This window comes from Salvia miltiorrhiza, chromosome 4 (genome assembly GCF_028751815.1).
Source record: "Salvia miltiorrhiza cultivar Shanhuang (shh) chromosome 4, IMPLAD_Smil_shh, whole genome shotgun sequence".
Classification (NCBI taxonomy): Eukaryota; Viridiplantae; Streptophyta; class Magnoliopsida; order Lamiales; family Lamiaceae; genus Salvia; species Salvia miltiorrhiza.
Window position 1 is genome coordinate 28,444,529 of NC_080390.1, and position 17,774 is coordinate 28,462,302.

Consider the following 17,774-nt stretch of genomic DNA (forward strand, 5'->3'; position numbering starts at 1 on the left):
CGATCTCGTGTATGTTTTATGTTTCTCTACGGGTTTTATTCTTCACGAGTCAGTTAAGAATGTAGTAACTTTGAATAATGTGACTTGTGTATGCAACGGTTCCTGTTAATATATTAGTTTTGGAGTTATGATAAGTTAAATTTAACAAACAGTTCTTTATTAATTGCCTTAGAGATTCCTGTATAGAATGTATTAAAAAGGGTGTTTGTAATTTGCAGAATGCCGCCTAAACGAGGTCGCCCCCCTAGGAGAAACGTTAACAATGATGGAAATCGCGATGAAATACCTGAAGGGCGGCGAAACGACAGGGAACCTACCCCACCCCCTCCACCCCCTGCTAGAAGGACTGAAGAACTGTTTCTTCGACAGAATCCGCCCACATTCACTGGGACAGGCGACCCAGCCGAGGCCGAAGCTTGGATACGCGCCTTGGAGCGTATCTTCACCTTCCTACACTGCACAGAAGAGGAGCGACTCTCGTGTATGTCTTTCCAACTAGCCGGATCGGCTGACTTTTGGTGGGAAGCCCGCCGAAAGACTCTGACTCCCGAACAATGGGCAGCATACACTTGGGAAGACTTTAAGACGGGATTATATGATAAGTATATTCCCAAGAGCTACAGAAAGAAGAAGGAGGCTGAGTTCTATAGCCTGAAACAAGGGAAGAAGACGGTGACAGAGTATGACAGAGAGTTCTGCGATCTATCGCGTTATGCTCCGCAACAGGTGGATACTGATGAGAAAATGGCGGAGAAATTTTGTGCCGGTCTGAGGCACGAGATTCGGATGACTCTAGCTAGTCATGGTGGACTCTCATACACTGAGTCTTTAAACAGGGCACTGGACATCGAAGCTGCGATGCCAGTAGAAAGGTTGGCTCCGCCACAGACCTCAGCGCCAGCCAACCCACCTGCACGCCCTCAGAACTTTAAAGGGAAGCGCAACTGGAACGACCATAGAGGAAATGAAAATCAGACTAACAAGAGGCCATGGCAAGGAAATGCGTCGTTGGGACAATATCAGCAACAAGGACAAGGGAAGCAACAGGGTCCTGCCCCGGCTGGAGGCAGCCAAAGACAAAATGAAGTTCCCCTTTGTCCAAAATGCCACAAACCACATCGTGGTGTCTGTAAGGCTGGAACTGACAGTTGCTACACGTGTGGCCAGAAGGGCCACTACTGTAATACCCCGCTCATTTCGATTAAGTTTAGAATTTATTTCAAGCTTAGATTAGGATGATTATGCTGGAGAAATAAAAACGATTTATTTTAATTCCAACAAACGATTTGCAAAATCCTTTTTGTAAATGTTAGTCATTTAAATTCTTATGCATTTCATATTTATTTAAATTGAACATTAAACATTTAGCATCTACACGAGCTATTTATTTAAGCAAACACTGAACGATTATTACAGTTTTCATAGTACAACCCGAAAGACTTTTTATTTTATTTTATTTTATTTTATTTCAACCTACTTCTCTCCCTCACCTAACACACATCCACCTACTCCCTCTCTCACCCACCTACCCTCAAAGCTCATCCGTCATAGTTATACTTAGCAAATTTGTTATTCATCACTTCACACCAATCACCCAATACACTTTCATTTTTTTTAAAGAGAGAGTTGAAGCTTCATAACTTCATCAGCCAACCAGTCAAACATGAGCACATAGAGTTCAAGTTCAGAGCACCACAATCACCGATTCAAGGTTTTACCCCACTAATTTTTTCACAGATTTTTATTCCAACTATAAGAATACAATTTCAGATATATTAGCTTTCATCTTTCATATGTTCGTGTGTGTGTATACATATATATATATATATATATATATATATATATAAGCTTATGTATATTTTACTAAATCAGCCCATGTTAAAGAAAAACATACATGAATTTTTGGAATAACTTTTCACAAGTTTTACATTTACATAAATGCTTTTAAAGAAAAAAACTGTACTAGTAAATAGAAGAGAAGAAGAAGAAGAATGCTATATGTTTGTTGGGTGTGTAAGCCGGGTCTGGAGAGGGTCGACGGACGGCGGTGGTGGCTGATTTAGGCAGGGGAAGAGGGCGGCGGCCGTGGCACCGCTGCGGTTGCCGGAGAGTGCAGACGGTGAGTTGAGCAGGGGCTCGGCGAGCCTGAATCCGAGAGGGAGACAGAGGCGGTGAGAGATGAGGGAGTACAGGCACATCGGCGGTGAGGAGTCGTTGGTGCCGGAGGTGGAAAGAAAGGTAGATCGAGGGAGATGGGAAAGGAGATGGTTCCCGGTGACCGTTTCGATTTGTGGGTGTGTGAGTCTTGACCATGGTTGTGAGTTAGAGAGAGATCTGTGAACAGGGGCTGGATTGGCAACGGTGGTGGTGGCTGCTGTCGCCGGACTGATTTGAGAGAGAGTTGAGGGAGGTCGGCGGCGGCTCTTTCCTGTGAAGGGAGCGGTACTGCCGCTGTGTGTAGGTAGGTAGAGACTGAAGATGGGGATTAGAGGCGGTCGGCGATGGATGGTTGCTGTCATCCGTCCGACACAGAGTGAGAGGAAGAGAGGCAGGGGCCGGGCACGCGGCGGTGGTTAGCTCCGCTAGCCACTGTGACCGCCGGACTTCGGAGAGAGGCAACGGCATCCTCAGTTTGTGGGAGGCGGCGTGCGCCGCTGCTCTGTAAAGTGTGAAAAGAGAGGACGGGGATGAGAGTCGAGGGTTCCGGAGGGGCTGCGCTCTCGCCGGTGACATAGGCGGCGCTTCGCCGAAGAAGAAGGGAGTGACGCCTGTATCGGGCTTGTGTCTGTGTGCGTGTTTCATTTTGGGGAGGAAATAGAGATCCGATTGAAAAACAGAGGGGGAGGCGCGGCTGTTGAGGGAGAAAAAGGGGGGTGAAGTGTTAGGTTTGGGCTTGGGGTGTTGGGCCGAGAGTTGGGCTGGGTTATTTGTTTATGTTGGGCTGAATTTCTATTTTTAACTGGATGGGCTGATTTTTTTATTTAGTAACTTGGGCTCAGTTTATTTAATTAAAACAACTGGGCCTTGTTACTTGGATTGTGCAGATTTTTTTTTATAAAATGGACTGCATTATTTTATTAAATGGACTATACTTATATTAATTAATTGAACTATTAAATAGTTTAATTTATTTATTTAAAGAGTAAATTGCATAATAATATTAAATTATTATTATGTGCATATTTTTAAGTAAATTACTTATTATATGCTAAGCATGACATGAAATTGCATTATATTTTGCAATAAAAGTATTTATGATTTAATTGGTTTTAATTATAATTCCAATTATTAAAGAAAATCGAGTAAGGATATTGTTGGTGTCCTTAACTCAAGAAGTTTAGTTTTCAATTATTTATTCATTAAATTTTTGAAAACCCGGCGTGAGGAATCATAGTAGTTAAGTGCACCCACTAAGACTTTAAGTTAGCTTCACGAGACCTATTAAGAATAAAATTTTTGTAGGCTTTGTGGACCAAGGGGATTAGCGCTGCTTTCCCAAGACGAGTTTATGTGATTATGATCTTCAGGCTTTGCCTATCCAGGTGGGCATTACTTTTACTATACGTATATAGAGATCCCCTGCGTGTCGTAGGCCTCTTATACGAATGAATGCATGAGATGATCTAACTGTTAATTTCAGTTTCATATATATCAAATGAGTTTAAATGTTACGTTCAAGCAAGTTATTTAATGACAAAATCTTTGAGTTAAAGTTATTTCAACTATTGTCTTGCCATAAAATGTTTAAATTTTAGTATGATATCTATCTGCTTTGGCTTTGCCAATGATGCAATCGAATTCGGGTCTTGAGCAGTTGATAGCTATCCTGCCAGGACTAGTGTACACCAGTGACCGTGAGTCATCTAGCGGGTTGGCCGGTCAAGTGACCGTGAGAGGTGGCCACCTCTCCGGCACAAAGTTCCAGATATGATAGATTACAAGAGAACTTAGTCTGCAGACGAACTTTAAGAATCACAAATGAATTTAGTAAGCTTGGGCCTTTTTAGCGAAAAACTCCCTTGCTGTACTGTTTATGATGGCATGATAATTTACAGTTTTGAAGCATGTATTTTTATACTTAGGCATACGTGCCCACTGAGTATTTTTATACTCAGCCCTGCATGTATTTCTAAATGTGCAGGTTGAGCAGCTGATGGAATGGAATGATGTTGAGCGGGTGTTCCTTTGACATTTCAAGAAATGTAACCTTGAGTATACATCTTCATATGTATATCTCACACGTTTTCCGCTGCAAAACACTTTGATTAGGATAGTTCTATGTTATGAAGTTGTGATACATGTTATTGGGTAACCCACCTTAATCAGTTCTCATTTATGTGTATGTTTTATAAGTATCCAAATAATCATATATGATCCTAGCATTTTATCTATAAGTGACATTTCCATATACTTTAATGTTTAGTAATTGTCCAATTCCATTTCTTATTGTTCACCCCAAGTCATAACCCCGGTTAACCCGTCATTGGTATATTGGGCTGTGACAGAGTGGTATCAGAGCGGTTCGTTCGCTCTGGCCTAGAAACCTTATTCTAAAGAGTCGAGTTTAGTTTGATTCTTTATACTTACATGGGTTCATATGGCACCGCTCAACACTCCATTGCATCGTGCTCAATCAAGGAAAGAAGGTAACTGCAGTTTCAACGTTTTAAAGATGTTAATGTTCTAAATGCTTCATGAATATGTTTATGTGAAGAGCATGTTATGATGAAATGTTGAATGTTTTGCCTTTCATGGCATATTTTCGCAGTCTATGATGTTATGATCAGATGAATGATAGAAAAGTGACATATGTTTTCCCAGAGAACATAGATTGCTATAAGATGCATGATCACAATTTCAAAAGAACATAGACTACTAGATTAGTAGGATATCTCTACAATCTAGATTCTTAAGGTGATGATTTAGAATAATGAAAGAGAACTTAGAACGTCTCAGCTCCCTTAAGAAAATGATGGTTCTTTTGAACTACAAAGAGGAATGAAAAGATATGTACGAGGTAAAGGAAAAGCACAGAATGACGAATTCAAGCTAAACGTTGCATCAAAGGTTGAACCATAGTCTCTACGTTCGAATATTCAAGTGCGACGGAATATCAAATTGACTTTTGCTACAGGATAGATTTTATGAATAGTGTGTTTTGCCTGTGTACGTATGTCTGTGTGTATATGTCTTAAGAGAGGTTTGGGGTTTGAGATCAATAGGATAGGGAACCTTAAGATAAGTTTAGTTGTCATAATGAACTTATGTTTTGTTATGTATAGTATGTTCATGGCCCTTCAAGTTCGGGATGATGTTTCCCGTGTGACTGGGAGGTGATGATGTTGGACCTGGCCAGTTCACATGATCCAAATCTCAGTAGACGTCTTTTGGGTTGAAAACCCATGTGTTTCAACTTTCGGTTGAAAAGCCAGATGGGTTCATACTCGAGGTCATTCTGTTCGACCTAGTAGTTAATCATTTCATACCCTCTGGTCATTCTTTTGATTCTCCTGAACAATTTCTACAACACCTTGTTTTGATGTTGTGTTGAGTTTAAGCCTTGCAACTCGTGAGTTGTCATAATAGATCCCCTTGTTTGATAAGACCAAGAAGTGTTAGTCTACCGATGCAGTATACTACCCAAACTATGGCTTCATATAATTGTGTCTCATTGTGATTAGTTGAGATTAGTCTTTGTCTTATTAAGTGATATCGACCACTCATTATGATAGAAATTCAGAGTTTAAGTTAAGACCGTAATATAGTGTTCGAGTACGAGAACTTAAGTTAATTGGTCTATGATAGTTTTAAGATAGATTCATAGGAAAGTGTTGTGTATGTGTAGGTAACAAGATATGGGTTGATGACCATTTTGGTCTTTGGAAAATAGAATACCTCGTAGATGAGCCCTTGGAATGAGGTAGGAGCAATGAACCGCCGCAAAAGAACGAGGGAACTTATTCTCAAGTAAATCTCGTGTATATAAATTAGAATTGGGAATCCAATTGATATGAGGAGAGATCCGAATCTATTCTAGATCGGAAAGTTAAAGTACTAAGGAATAAGTCGATACCCTTAGTAATAGTTCTTTGGAAGCACCATAAAAAAAAAAAAGGGGCGATGTGGGAACTCGATTCTAGCATGAAGGAGAAGTACCCAGAATTATTTTCTGTGGTACAAAATTTCGTGACGAAATTTCTTTTAAAGTGGATAGTATGTCATACCCCGACTTTTAATCCCCGATTAAGGGCTTAACTATTAATAATTAGGGTTCGGCATCCATTAATAATAAAAACTGGTTTGATTTATCTGATGTGATTTAATCGTTATATATGTGTTTTAATGTGCTTAGTTAAAGGGAAATTTTTTTTTTTTTTTATAAATGTGGTGCATAAGTTATAATTGGTGAGTTAAGTGTATTTATATGAGCCACATGAATTTTAAATTATGCATGAAGTCATGAATTTTATCTAAATTTGATAGTACATGTAACACCCCATACTTTTCCCTATGTTGTGAGATAGTGTCTTAACACTATTGAGAGTACTGAGATGTCAGAGAGATTGACTGTCCTATTAAGAAAATAGGAATAATGAGTTGGAAATAGAGTCGAAAAAAAAAAAGAGTGAAAAACCCTAAAAAAAAAAAAAAAGTCGGTCGGAGAGACGTCTAGTTTGTCTGTGTTTGCCGACTGCTTTGACGTGATATTATGTGAAATTACGTGACTGATTGATTATGTGAGTTTTGTTACGTATGTCATTGTGAGCAAGTTATTATGATTTTTATTTGATGACTTTAGCACTTGGAATTTTAATTAAATTTTCAAAGCAAGTGCAGTTTATTCTTACCGAGAAATCAAAGAATGCCGGTTTATGAAAATTTTTCCAAACAAAATATTTTCAAATTATTTTTTCTATGATGAGGAATATTATAATTGAGTGAGTGCACTAATATTAGTACCATATTTATTTTAAATATTGGTCACAAGAGTTTTGTATTATAGCATTGCATTAATTAGTAATTAGTCTTTTATGATTTTATTAATGTAGCTTAACACATGATTTATTCTAGGCGACACAACCTTACACACATATGATTATTTTAATCTAATAAGCATGTGATTAATTTCCTTAGCCTTACTTGAAGTGAACGTGTGGTATGAAGATGAAGGGAAGGGATTAGTGTGTAGGTTTAGGGGGGGACAAGTATTAAAGAGTGAATAGTGTTTGGTCTCCAATCATCCTTCCTAAGCAAGACACATTCACTTCATTTCCCTCATTTTCTTCACCATTCGGCCACTCTCAATTTCTCTCTCTTCCGATTTTGCTCCAAAAGATCACCATAGATGAATCACCAAAGCTTCCAAGTTCACATCAAGATCAAATCCTCCACCAAATCAACATAAACACCTTTCAATTCTTGAAGATTTCAAGAGGACCGTGGGGTTTGGTTTGAAGAGTGAGAAAGGAAAACTTTGATCTTTGTTTAATCTTGGGTAAAAGATTCTTATTTTTATAGATCTAGATTGTATGATGTTATATGTGAGTATATGATCATGATTGAGCAAGAAAATCACCCAACTTATTTCTATGAAATTTTCGAAAATTAGGGGCTTGAAACCCTACGAAATTTTGTTGTTTGTTTGCTCGAATTGGCTTGAGTTATATGATGATTGATGATTATTGAGTTAATATATATGAATATCTTGATGATTAGCCATGAAATATAGATATTTCTATTAGGTTAGTTTACCTAAAATGGGGATGTTGAGATCCTATGGATCAATTGATGTATTGATGATGGATTTGAGTTTATGAGATGATCTAGATGATTAATGATGGATGAGATTGAAGCTTGAGGTTGAGAAGTGAAAAATGAAAAGTGTTAGTTTGAGGAAGAAGATGACATACATGTGTATCTATATGTGATCTTGTTTTATGATGTTGATTTGTGCTAATTGGTAACCTAGGATGTTAGATCTATGATTTGATCAATAGGTTATACATGATTAGTGATATTTTCAAAAGAGTTCAGTTTAATAAAAATTAGGACTTTTTGCCTATGTGTTATTTAAGTGATTTTGGCTTAAGATATATGTATTTGAGCATGATATTAATGTATAATTATGTTTGAGTAAGTCTTTTGTTGGCTAAGAAATTTTTGACTTAGTTTAGTTTGTATGAGTTTTTGAGTTTTCATATTTTGAGAAGTCGATGATTGATAAAACGAGGTCTAATTGCTTTATGACCATTATGTGAAAGTTTGTCATGTTTTATTAAAAGTTTTATGATGATACATGAAGTTTCATTAGAGTTTAGTACATGATAAAACGGAATCTATATGTATATAATGATTTATATGATGAATGAGATCGTGTTTGAGTATTTGAGTAATTTTGAGCATGAAAATGAAAAGAGAATTTTAATGATGCGTTCATTGAAACGTTTTACTAGAGATTTGAGGTTATGATGTAAGAAGAGAGTCAAGATTTGAGTATGATGAGCATTATAATGTGCTTGAATGTTTGTGAGTGTTATATGTGTTTAAAATGAGCTTTGATGAGTTTCCTTGAAGGAATGTTGAGTTGAGTATTTTAAGAGTTTGAGATGAGATTTTGGTGAATTTAGTAGGCCTACTGACCTACTGTGATCGATGGTTTTTCAATGTCAAAAAGCTTTGAAACTTTTATACCAAGTCTCTACATGAGTCTTGAGAACATCGGTAAAATTTCAAGTCATTTGGACTTCGTTTACTATTTTTATAAAATACAAAACCGAAACTGCACATTACTACCGAGAGTTTCAGAGAGCAGGGGAAAGAGTCATTCATTTCAGTAGCTTCCTGTGTGATCTAGCTTTCCAAATTTTATGGTATTAACCTTATTGTGTTAGCTAGATATCCACAAAAATTGAGTCCAGTTTGACAACATTTACTATTTTGTTTCAAAAATCCAAGTTTACGATTGCTCAAAACTGCCGAATATGGTAGACTGTAGTAAAACAGTCATATCTCCTACAATACTTGGAGTTTTTTTACACTATTTTTTTTATATATGAAAATAGACTCGAAGATCTTTCTTTTGATATGAGTCTCGAGTCCAGGAGGTGTCGGAGTAAGAACAAGTTAGATTTTGAAGTTGAGTCAGTGTAAAAACAGAGCATGTTTTAATGATGTTTGATTGTGATTCTTATGTGCCTTATGTGATTGTGTTGTCTATGTGTTTGAATGAGATTAGACGAGCCTTATATGAGAGATAAATCGAGACTTAGTACCATGATTTTCTTGAAACCTATCCTTGAACTTAAGGATTTGAGATGAGTGGAGAGTTTATATAGAGTTGAGTAAAGAGATGGAATATGAGATAGAACATGAGTTAAGGCTTTATGAGTATGGATTTTAAAATGATTAAAATGTTTTAAATCAATTCCTTTTTAATGGAGTTTAAAATGCTTATTTAAGTCATTTATAAATGAATAATGAGAAATGCGTAAAGGAGTTCGTAAATGAATCGCGGCATGGGATTTTCATTTTCCCTAGTAAACTAGGGAGATATTATGAAGGAACAAGCAATGAACGAGACTCTCACCACCGAGTCACTACAACAATTGGAGAAGGAAAAAGTTCACGCACAAACAAGATATGTACACCACCTCAAGATGGAGGTAAAGAAAAAAAGAAATGGAAGGAAAGCACTAGAACTAAACTTAAGGTATAAACCAACCCCAAGGTTAGTATGCTTAAGCTAAGGGAGTGAATGATTTGGCTAAAGTGCCAGAAGCTACAGCAAGAATAAAGTTGGAACGCCACTACAATGGAAACTTAGAAACCCCCATTAAATAATCAATTGGAAATGAAAAAAATGAGTTCACATGGCAGAAGGAGTGCCATTAATCTTTAAGTGAAAGTTACCAAGATAATGAGAAAAGTTTGATGTTAGAATTCCCTAGTCAAATCTGAGAAGGTGACTTAGGACGAAAGAAACAATTAAGGTAGTTCACCACTTTACTAAGATGAAGTGGGTGAAAGAATGTTGTTAGGTCCTGAACTGGTCCAACAGATGATTGAGAAAGTAGACCACATCAAGCAAAGAATCAAAGAAACTCAAAATAGACAAAAGTCTTACGCCGATAAACACCGATCGGAATTAGAATTTAATGTTGGGGATCGAGTTTTCCTCAAAGTCTCTCCCTCAAAGGGAGTTATACGTTTCGGAAAGAGGGGCAAGTTACGACCCCGTTATATAGGACCTTTTAAGATCCTAGATAAGTTAGGCCTTTGTAGCCTATAAGTTGGCTCTGCCACCAAGCATTGTGGATGTATACAATACATATAGCATCTCGCAATTAAGAAAGCATGTGATTAAGCAAGATAAAGTAGTCATAGCCAGTACCTAAGTTGTGAAGAGAAATCAGTCCAGATACTTGATCGCAAGATTCAAGTTTTACGGGGCAATAATATTGTTCTCGTCATGTAGTGGAACCATCACAGGATGGAAAAGGTCATAAAAGAGAAGGATGAAATAAAAGACTAGTATCCTCAGCTAGATTATCAAGGTATGCAATTTCGAGGACGAAATTTTTGTAAGGCGGGAGGAATGTAATACCCCGCTCATTTCGATTAAGTTTAGAATTTATTTCAAGCTTAGATTAGGATGATTATGCTGGAGAAATAAAAACGATTTATTTTAATTCCAACAAACGATTTGCAAAATCCTTTTTGTAAATGTTAGTCATTTAAATTCTTATGCATTTCATATTTATTTAAATTGAACATTAAACATTTAGCATCTACACGAGCTATTTATTTAAGCAAACACTGAACGATTATTACAGTTTTCATAGTACAACCCGAAAGACTTTTTATTTTATTTTATTTTATTTTATTTCAACCTACTTCTCTCCCTCACCTAACACACATCCACCTACTCCCTCTCTCACCCACCTACCCTCAAAGCTCATCCGTCATAGTTATACTTAGCAAATTTGTTATTCATCACTTCACACCAATCACCCAATACACTTTCATTTTTTTTAAAGAGAGAGTTGAAGCTTCATAACTTCATCAGCCAACCAGTCAAACATGAGCACATAGAGTTCAAGTTCAGAGCACCACAATCACCGATTCAAGGTTTTACCCCACTAATTTTTTCACAGATTTTTATTCCAACTATAAGAATACAATTTCAGATATATTAGCTTTCATCTTTCATATGTTCGTGTGTGTGTATACATATATATATATATATATATATAAGCTTATGTATATTTTACTAAATCAGCCCATGTTAAAGAAAAACATACATGAATTTTTGGAATAACTTTTCACAAGTTTTACATTTACATAAATGCTTTTAAAGAAAAAAACTGTACTAGTAAATAGAAGAGAAGAAGAAGAAGAATGCTATATGTTTGTTGGGTGTGTAAGCCGGGTCTGGAGAGGGTCGACGGACGGCGGTGGTGGCTGATTTAGGCAGGGGAAGAGGGCGGCGGCCGTGGCACCGCTGCGGTTGCCGGAGAGTGCAGACGGTGAGTTGAGCAGGGGCTCGGCGAGCCTGAATCCGAGAGGGAGACAGAGGCGGTGAGAGATGAGGGAGTACAGGCACATCGGCGGTGAGGAGTCGTTGGTGCCGGAGGTGGAAAGAAAGGTAGATCGAGGGAGATGGGAAAGGAGATGGTTCCCGGTGACCGTTTCGATTTGTGGGTGTGTGAGTCTTGACCATGGTTGTGAGTTAGAGAGAGATCTGTGAACAGGGGCTGGATTGGCAACGGTGGTGGTGGCTGCTGTCGCCGGACTGATTTGAGAGAGAGTTGAGGGAGGTCGGCGGCGGCTCTTTCCTGTGAAGGGAGCGGTACTGCCGCTGTGTGTAGGTAGGTAGAGACTGAAGATGGGGATTAGAGGCGGTCGGCGATGGATGGTTGCTGTCATCCGTCCGACACAGAGTGAGAGGAAGAGAGGCAGGGGCCGGGCACGCGGCGGTGGTTAGCTCCGCTAGCCACTGTGACCGCCGGACTTCGGAGAGAGGCAACGGCATCCTCAGTTTGTGGGAGGCGGCGTGCGCCGCTGCTCTGTAAAGTGTGAAAAGAGAGGACGGGGATGAGAGTCGAGGGTTCCGGAGGGGCTGCGCTCTCGCCGGTGACATAGGCGGCGCTTCGCCGAAGAAGAAGGGAGTGACGCCTGTATCGGGCTTGTGTCTGTGTGCGTGTTTCATTTTGGGGAGGAAATAGAGATCCGATTGAAAAACAGAGGGGGAGGCGCGGCTGTTGAGGGAGAAAAAGGGGGGTGAAGTGTTAGGTTTGGGCTTGGGGTGTTGGGCCGAGAGTTGGGCTGGGTTATTTGTTTATGTTGGGCTGAATTTCTATTTTTAACTGGATGGGCTGATTTTTTTATTTAGTAACTTGGGCTCAGTTTATTTAATTAAAACAACTGGGCCTTGTTACTTGGATTGTGCAGATTTTTTTTTTATAAAATGGACTGCATTATTTTATTAAATGGACTATACTTATATTAATTAATTGAACTATTAAATAGTTTAATTTATTTATTTAAAGAGTAAATTGCATAATAATATTAAATTATTATTATGTGCATATTTTTAAGTAAATTACTTATTATATGCTAAGCATGACATGAAATTGCATTATATTTTGCAATAAAAGTATTTATGATTTAATTGGTTTTAATTATAATTCCAATTATTAAAGAAAATCGAGTAAGGATATTGTTGGTGTCCTTAACTCAAGAAGTTTAGTTTTCAATTATTTATTCATTAAATTTTTGAAAACCCGGCGTGAGGAATCATAGTAGTTAAGTGCACCCACTAAGACTTTAAGTTAGCTTCACGAGACCTATTAAGAATAAAATTTTTGTAGGCTTTGTGGACCAAGGGGATTAGCGCTGCTTTCCCAAGACGAGTTTATGTGATTATGATCTTCAGGCTTTGCCTATCCAGGTGGGCATTACTTTTACTATACGTATATAGAGATCCCCTGCGTGTCGTAGGCCTCTTATACGAATGAATGCATGAGATGATCTAACTGTTAATTTCAGTTTCATATATATCAAATGAGTTTAAATGTTACGTTCAAGCAAGTTATTTAATGACAAAATCTTTGAGTTAAAGTTATTTCAACTATTGTCTTGCCATAAAATGTTTAAATTTTAGTATGATATCTATCTGCTTTGGCTTTGGCTTTGCCAATGATGCAATCGAATTCGGGTCTTGAGCAGTTGATAGCTATCCTGCCAGGACTAGTGTACACCAGTGACCGTGAGTCATCTAGCGGGTTGGCCGGTCAAGTGACCGTGAGAGGTGGCCACCTCTCCGGCACAAAGTTCCAGATATGATAGATTACAAGAGAACTTAGTCTGCAGACGAACTTTAAGAATCACAAATGAATTTAGTAAGCTTGGGCCTTTTTAGCGAAAAACTCCCTTGCTGTACTGTTTATGATGGCATGATAATTTACAGTTTTGAAGCATGTATTTTATACTTAGGCATACGTGCCCACTGAGTATTTTTATACTCAGCCCTGCATGTATTTCTAAATGTGCAGGTTGAGCAGCTGATGGAATGGAATGATGTTGAGCGGGTGTTCCTTTGACATTTCAAGAAATGTAACCTTGAGTATACATCTTCATATGTATATCTCACACGTTTTCCGCTGCAAAACACTTTGATTAGGATAGTTCTATGTTATGAAGTTGTGATACATGTTATTGGGTAACCCACCTTAATCAGTTCTCATTTATGTGTATGTTTTATAAGTATCCAAATAATCATATATGATCCTAGCATTTTATCTATAAGTGACATTTCCATATACTTTAATGTTTAGTAATTGTCCAATTCCATTTCTTATTGTTCACCCCAAGTCATAACCCCGGTTAACCCGTCATTGGTATATTGGGCTGTGACAACTACTCGTCACAATGCCCCAACAAACAGCAGGGCGCGGCAATCAGGGCCACTTATGCCCAGCCCCTGCAAGCAGTTCAAGGGCAACACCAGCCCCGCCAACAACAGCCATACCAGCAGCAATACCAATACCAGCCCCGCCAACAACAGCCATACCAGCAGCAATACCAACACAAGCACCAACAGCGCCAACAGCAACAGAGGCGGCAGCAACCTTTGCCGCAGCAGGCGAGAGCCTTTGCTCTCACCCAAAACCAGCCCGAGAAAAACCAGGGAAACCTGGCAGGTATGGGCAAGCTTAAAGGTTTTTCCATAATGATTCTGTTCGATACTGGTGCCTCGCATTCTTTTATATCTGCCCCTTGCGTAGATACCGTAGAAATCGAATCAGAACGAGCTAAGTGTGCCTTAAGAATCACTACACCCTCAGGAGAAAGATCTACCACCACACATGTTTGCTCGAATGTAGAATTTGAAATAGGAGAACTTAAGATGGTAGCGAACAATCTTAATATTCTGCTCATGTGGGACGTAGATATGATCTTAGGAATGGACTGGCTAGCTGAGAATCACGCCACCATCCTTTGTAGTGAACGAAAAATTTCTCTTCGACCACCTGGAAAGGAACCGACGAAATTTCACGGCATCGGTATGAAGAAAAGAGTACCAGTGATATCCGCATTACAAGCCAGAAAAGAGATGATGAAGGAAGGAAGCACAGCTTATCTCGTCTACCTAAACGGGGAAGCTAGTGAAGACAAGAGGGTGGAAGATGTGGCAATAGTACGAGACTTTCCAGAAGTTTTTCCTGAAATATTGCCGGGACTACCTCCAGACAGACAACTAGATTTCACCATTGATCTAGAACCTGGATCTGCCCCAGTATCAAAGGCACCGTACAGGATGGCCCCAAAGGAACTACAAGAATTAAAGGTGCAACTACAGGAACTCTTGGACTTGGGTTTCATCAGACCCAGTGTCTCGCCTTGGGGAGCGCCTGTACTCTTTGTCAAGAAGAAAGATGGAACCATGAGGATGTGCATTGATTATCGAGAGTTGAACAAACTGACGCTTAAAAACAAATACCCTCTCCCAAGGATAGATGATTTGTTCGATCAACTCAAAGGAGCCAGTGTATTCTCAAAAATAGATTTAAGGTCTGGGTATCATCAACTGAAGATCAGACCAGAGGATATATCTAAGACCGCTTTCCGCACAAGATATGGTCACTATGAATTCGTTGTCATGCCATTTGGTCTAACCAATGCACCGGCAGTATTCATGGACCTCATGAATCGAGTTTTCCATCCATACTTAGACAAATTTGTCTTAGTATTTATAGATGATATCCTCATCTATTCTAAGAATGACCAAGAACATGAAAATCATTTAAGAATCATCCTGGAGACATTAAAGACGGAGAAGTTGTTCGCCAAATTCAGCAAGTGCGAATTTTGGTTGAAAGAAGTAATGTTTCTAGGGCACATCGTATCAGCAGATGGAATCAAGGTGGACCCCGCCAAGGTGCAAGCAGTGCGCTAGTGGAAATCACCAACCACACCTAATGAAATCCGAAGTTTCTTAGGTTTGGCAGGATACTACCGGAGATTCATCGAAGGATTCTCTAAAATAGCGAGACCAATGACGCAATTACTTCGCAAAGGAATCAAGTATAAGTGGAACGAAGAGTGTGAAGCCAGCTTTCAAGAGCTGAAGAAGAAATTGACAACTGCACCAGTGCTAGCAGTTCCAGCAGCCGATAAAGAATACGTGATCTTCACGGACGCGTCCAAAAATGGGCTAGGTTGTGTGTTGATGCAAGAAGGAAAGGTCATTGCCTACGCCTCGCGACAACTAAGGCCACATGAATTGAACTACCCTACTCATGATCTGGAACTGGCAGCAATTGTGCATGCTTTGAAAATTTGGAGACACCATCTATACGGAGTTAGATGTGAAATCTTCACTGATCACAAAAGCCTTAAGTATTTTTTCGAGCAGAAAGACTTGAATATGAGACAGAGGAGATGGCTCGAACTCGTAAAGGATTACGACTGCGGTATCAACTACCACCCGGGAAAAGCTAATGTAGTAGCTGATGCTTTAAGTCGTAAAACTCAATCCGAGTTAGGACTTCTTCTCACTCAAGAGGACACGCTTGTAAGGGATTTTGACAAATTGAAGATAGAAGTGGTTCAGCCACCGGCAACATCAAGAGCAATTATTGCAACTCTAGTAGCCGTCCCAGACCTCAGAGAAAGGATCGTCAGTGCCCAGAGAGCGGATGAGAGCTTGGAAAAAGTTCGTCTCAAGATCCGAACAGGCACGCCAGGAGGCTACCAAGAGGCAACGGATAACGCAGTTCTTTTTGAAGGAAGATTGTGTGTTCCCCATAACGAGGAACTGAGAAACGAGATCATGAGTGAAGCTCATGACACGCCCTATACCGCTCATCCCGGAAGTACCAAAATGTACCAAGATCTAAAACAGAAGTTTTGGTGGGACGGGATGAAACGAGATATAGCCTCGTTTGTAGAGCGTTGCCTTGCATGCCAGCAAGTGAAAGCTTTACATCAACGACCATATGGGAAATTACAGCCATTGGAAATTCCAGAATGGAAGTGGGAGCACATAGCGATGGATTTCGTGACGGGTCTACCCAAGACAAATAGGGGCAACACATCTATTTGGGTAATAGTAGACCGTCTCACAAAGAGCGCTCATTTTATACCGATTCCAATTACCCATGGATCGGAGAAACTAGCCCAACTGTACATTCGTGAGATTGTACGGCTACATGGAATACCAATATCCATTACTTCAGATAGAGACTCAAAATTTACTTCTAGATTTTGGATCAGTTTACAGAAAGAGTTGGGAACGAGATTAAACTTTAGCACCGCCTTTCACCCTCAAACAGATGGACAATCAGAAAGGACAATTCAGACCCTTGAAGATATGTTGAGGACAGTGGTGCTAAACCGAGGAGGAAGTTGGGAATCAGTGCTGCCATTGATCGAATTCGCCTACAACAATAGTTACCAGGCAACCATTGATATGGCACCTTATGAGGCGCTGTATGGAAGGAAGTGTAGGTCACCACTTTATTGGGATGAAGTGGGTGAAAGAAAAATCCTTGGGCCAGATGCAGTAAGCGAGATGATCGAGACCATCCGCCAGATTAGAGCAAGAATTAAAGAAGCTCAGGACAGACAGAAGTCTTATGCTGATACCCGACGAACTGAACTACAATTTCAGATTGGAGACAAGGTTTTCCTTAAAATATCACCCTCGAAAGGGATCATTAGATTCGGTGTTAAGGGTAAGTTGAGACCCCGTTTTGTAGGACCTTATGAGATCCTTGAAAGAATAGGTCCCGTAGCGTATAGGTTGGCACTGCCACCTAGCTTTGGAAACGTCCACAATGTGTTCCACGTGTCACAGCTGAGACGGTACGTGTTTGACCCCAAACACGTGATTCACCAAGATGAAATGATTCTTAACCCAGACTTGACGTACGAGGAAAAACCTGAAGCCATTTTGGACCGAAAGGTGCAAGAGTTAAGGAATAAATCGATCGCGTCAGTCAAAATACTGTGGAGACACCATGGACCGGAAGAAGCAACGTGGGAACTTGAGGACCAGATGAAAGAAAAATACCCAGAACTTTTCACATAGGTATGCAAATTTCGGGACGAAATTTCTTTTAAGGGGGATAGTATGTAATGACCCGACTTTTTATTAAGGATTATATACTTTTAATTACTGATTTAAGGATTTATTATGGTAATTAGAGTTCAGCATCCATTAATAAAATACGAACTTATATGAATTTGATAATTTATATATGTGATGATTT

At 39.3% G+C, this 17,774-nt stretch overlaps 2 long non-coding RNA genes across 2 annotated transcripts; both read left to right on the forward strand.

Annotated features, from left to right (window-relative positions):
* The first annotated feature begins 1,555 nt into the window (after window positions 1-1,555).
* On the forward strand, window positions 1,556-4,472 carry LOC131019603 (uncharacterized). Its single transcript, XR_009100351.1, has 3 exons — window positions 1,556-1,711; window positions 3,463-3,542; window positions 4,142-4,472. It is a non-coding gene; the product is annotated as an uncharacterized LOC131019603 (long non-coding RNA).
* A 6,497-nt stretch (window positions 4,473-10,969) lies between these two features.
* Window positions 10,970-13,866, forward strand: LOC131019604 (uncharacterized). The gene is made up of 3 exons (XR_009100352.1): window positions 10,970-11,127; window positions 12,870-12,949; window positions 13,554-13,866. It is a non-coding gene; the product is annotated as an uncharacterized LOC131019604 (long non-coding RNA).
* The last annotated feature ends 3,908 nt before the right edge of the window (window positions 13,867-17,774 follow it).